General features: G+C 38.5%; 1 pseudogene; it reads right to left on the bottom strand.

Moving 5' to 3' along the window:
- Nucleotides 1–359: 359 nt before the first annotated feature.
- On the bottom strand, nt 360–2,446 carry LOC132486860 (eukaryotic translation initiation factor 3 subunit E-like; annotated as a pseudogene).
- Nucleotides 2,447–4,492: the final 2,046 nt, after the last annotated feature.

Raw genomic sequence — 4,492 nt, 5'->3', positions numbered from 1 at the left:
TGTAGCTAGGGCCCAGGGACAGAAGCTACTGCCTTCAAACATGAAGTCTTATATGCTGCCTGGACTGAGAAGCTATGATGAGTTCCTTCCTTTGACAGAAGTTACCATCTGGCACACTGATCATCAAGCAGGAGTGATAGCCATTTATACCTTGACCCTTAAGATTGTTCTGTTCCCATCCAGCATACCCTAGAATTGTCAAGTATTTTGTTTTAATGAAAAACAGTCTAAATTTTATTCAAATTCTCCAAAATTTATACTCATTATGTTAATTGTTTCCAAAATGTTTCACGTTTACATAATGGTTTTATTATTTCACCTTTCTTTTATAGTTTTTTTAATTTTTTCTGTACAGTTCTTCAGTAGAAGCCAAAGTCCTGAGTTGCCCAGTTAGGAGCCTCTGACCTACTATTCTGATTATGTTTCTTCTCAATATTCATGACCAACATCTGGCTTCTAAATGAAAGGCTTTTGGCCTTTTCAATCACTTGCTGATAAGATGAGACTACACTGTCACCCATAACCACATGACCTAATTTAGAATCAATCTTGGCATCCAGTCTTGCATTTCTAATCAAATTTACAATCCACCTTTCAGCTTCTTCTGGAGTCATGATCAGTTTATCTGCCAACATGCTGATACACTGATGAATGCAAAAAAAAGTCTCAAATACAAAGAGACGGGTATTTTCAATGGACTCCTCCAGACAAGCCACCAAGGAGAAATCATTCACTAGCACTGATTCATAGTCCTTCAGCTTTTTCTGAGCCCCATAAAAGTCAAAATTAACATATAAGCACTCAACAAACTCTGTAACGGGTTTTTTATATGTGTAAGACTCCTGTTGAACAACTTTGACCAGATCATTTAGCACCTGCCAGCCTTTTCAAACATCTTTGTTTGTTATGACTGCTGTGGTCAAATAGTGGAGAATATGTGGACACATCCTCTGAATTACATTAAGGTACTGTGGCTGGTAGAGAAAGAGATCAATAATGTTATCACGTCCTTTGGGGTGATTGAAGAAAACATACAGAGACCAATGAATGAGCATGTTTGCTGCTGAAGAGACTAGAGTGGCAAACTCACAGAATTATTATCTATAGTCTCTTTTAGCCACATAAGGCCTTCCATGGCTGCGTTCCAATTCTGCAGTAAGATTTCAGAGACCAGTTTTCCCCAGAGTGAACTCAAAGCATTTCTGTCCATTGTGGGAACCAACACTCTAAAGAAGTAAAGATATTCTGCTGCTCCAGAGTAGTTTCCACATTTATATTGGAATTTTGCATACCTTTAGGGTGTATCTAAATATAGAATTGTCAAGTCTAAATCAGTCTTCTGGGACACTTGTATACCAAAGAAATAGACACTTAGAGGGGTGGTAGTGTAGAAGAAAAATCCCCCAACACATGGACTTACTAGGTGGGAATGAATGAAGTCATCTAGGGGTTTCTCATGTAGCTGACAGTCCAAAAAAACGTTATCCTCTATGATTTTCAGAATAATGACCCCCCAAACGTATCTACATCCTAATCCCTAGAATCTGTGAATATGTTGCTTTACACGGCAAAAGAGACTTTGCAGATGTGATTAAGTTTAGAATCTTGAGATGGAAAGATAACCCTGCAATATCCTGGAGGATTCAATGTAATTATAAGAGTCCTTATAACAAGGAGGTAGGAGGGTCAGAGTCAGAAAGGGAGCTTTGTCAATGCATGGAGAAGTTGGAGTGATGTAGGGCAGTGAACCAAAGAATGTGGGTAGCCTCTAAAACCTAAAGAAGGCAAGGAAATGGATTCTCTCCTAGAACCTCCAGAAGGAAACAGCTTGTTAATAACACAGAATCTTGAGCCTTTCTCTAAATCTACTAAATCAAATTATCTGGATTTGGGCCCAGACTTATGTATATTTTAACACTATCCAAGGCTATGCTATACAGCCAGTCTGTACTAGCCCATGCACAGCAGGTAGAAAAACACTGGATCTAAACTGACAAATGGGTCTCTGAGACCACTATCACATTCAGAAGTGTTAATGTCCTTACCACATAAACACCAAGTGGTCACTCAGTTTCATAAGAACACTTAAAGGGATTATGATCTCATCACCTCTTGAATAATACTAACAGCTTCTATTTATTGAACGTATCCTAAGACAAACAGTGTGCTAATATTTTTATGCATTGTCTCATTTAACTTCAGAGCAACCTTATAAAATAATTATTAATGTTATAATTTACAACAACAGCAAAAAAGATCTAGGAAAGTTAATTGTAACCACATGGAAAGTCAAAAGTATGGTTAACATGTAACTGGAATTGCTGTTTTTAATGCAACTGGGTTGGAGCAGACAGGATCTCAAACCAGTTCTATTCATTCCTACCAAGGTACCGATGTGAGGATTCCCTTCCACACGATCTCTCCTCCTACAGGGTTCAGGAGACATCCTGTCATCAAAGCAACACCTTAGAATATACCTAGTGAATAAGAGTTGCTTCCACACAGGGAAAGTAAAATAGAGCTGAGCAAAGTTTTGGTCCCAAAGAGCTGCAACTCTCATAGGACAATGACCAGCACTCTGCTAGTGTTTCATTAGGAGGTCTTTACTAGATGTAATGAGGACAGCTATATGGCATTGATGATTTATGACACTGGTCCAAATGCCTAATGTGATCCCATGATATCCATTAATGATCTGACTCCCACCTTGTGATAGATGGTGTCTCTCTATTGGTAGTTGATGAGTCTTAGTGCCAGTTCCACAGCTCTCCCCCTGGTTCCCTTAGGTATGTTGAGTCCCAGGCAGGCTAGGCTCCACCAATCTCCTCCCTCAACATTGTCTTTCCTCCACACATTAACTTCCAGCCCATGGAATTTTTATTTGGTCTTAGTGGGCAGTGCCGTGTGACTCCTACTTCATATTTCCAAACCTACTATTTCAGCATATACTTTGTGTTCTACTTCCTTCCAGACATTCTGGCCTTAGATTCTAAAAGCCAGACTCAAAATTCCTTTTCTCAAACTATTCTCTTAGCCTTGAATTTCAAAATCCTGACAGTATAAACTGGCAGTTGGCTGCATGAGGTTCAAGGACATGTAGGAGAGGGGAAAAAAGAGGGTTATACATACAATATTGCAATATATTATTCTTCTCTATAACCATAATCCCCAGGGTCAAACAGGCAATAAGAGATGAAGCCAGGAATTATTCTCACTTCTCTCTGATGTCAAAGTCTATATGACACCCAGTTCATCATTGGACATCTCTAGCTAGTGAACCCAAGCCAAATCCCAGCAAATTCTACCATAGGTCCTAGATCTGGGCTTATGAAACAGCTAAGTTCCTCATTTTCCAGGACAGTCATTAAGATACTTGAAGATAATTATTTGGGCACCTGAGTCATCTTTGAGCTAAGTTACCACCAGTTTCTTCTACTCTTTTTCACAGACATGGTGTCTCTTATTTTTCATTATCCTGGACCTCCTTTAGAATGTGCACAATTTTTTGTGTGTGTGTCCCTCTTGACTTGTGACTTTCCTAAATAAGCTGCATCATCCCAACTAGTGAAGTCCAAAGTCAACTACAGAAACTTTTTTGATCTTGTTCCTGACACCACATTCCTAAAGCAAAGGATATTTGTACGATGCAGTATGTGTGCATATTTCTACTTCATCTATCTACGAGATACGTACAAGCTCAGGGAAGACATTTGGGATGAATTTAGGGTATGCCTCACCCTCTTGCTTGAGCTCAAAGAGCACTCACATGGCCAGCACATACCAAGGTTCATAAAAAGACTAGGAAAAAGGCTTGTGAATGTATTACATAGTAGTAGGTCTAGTGCTAGAGAGAATCTGAAGTCACCACAGGTGAGCCTTACTTCAGAAACCCCAAGCTGGAGGACAGCAAAAGATGGGGTGGGCAGTGAAAGAGGCAAGGAACCTGTAGCTTATCTGCCAATAACTTGCTCTGGGATCTTGAACAATCATTTCATCACTCTGGATTTTATTTTTCCCACAAGTAAAACAATACAGTTAGACTAGAGTGGCTTCCAAAAGTACTTGATTACACACTTTGATCAGAAAAACATTTCTGCACATGCACGTGAAATTATGTCTATTTTATTTATTTATAAAGAATATACATTCAACCCCAATGTATAATATATAGTATAAAACATAACACAAAAAGTTTCTAAATAATTAGACTTCTAAAATGTAGTCTAAACTTTAATATATTTTCCTGTATTCCAGTGAGTCATCATAAGCATCTAAAACAGGAGTTAGCAAATTTTTTCTGTAAAGGACCAGATAGTAAACACTTCAGGCTTTGCAGTCCATATGTACTCTGTCCTAAAGACTATTTTGTCTGATATTAGTATAGCCACTCCAGCTTTTATGGTTGCTGTTTGCATATTACATCTTTTTCCATCCTTTTACTTTTAACCTATTCATATCTTTGAATCTAAAGGTGTCTCCTGTAGACAGAATG

Source organism: Mesoplodon densirostris, chromosome 3 (genome assembly GCF_025265405.1).
Source record: "Mesoplodon densirostris isolate mMesDen1 chromosome 3, mMesDen1 primary haplotype, whole genome shotgun sequence".
In the NCBI taxonomy this organism is placed as follows: Eukaryota; Metazoa; Chordata; class Mammalia; order Artiodactyla; family Ziphiidae; genus Mesoplodon; species Mesoplodon densirostris.
Note: the sequence above shows the minus strand (reverse complement) of the source record. Positions and strands in the feature narration are given on the sequence as shown.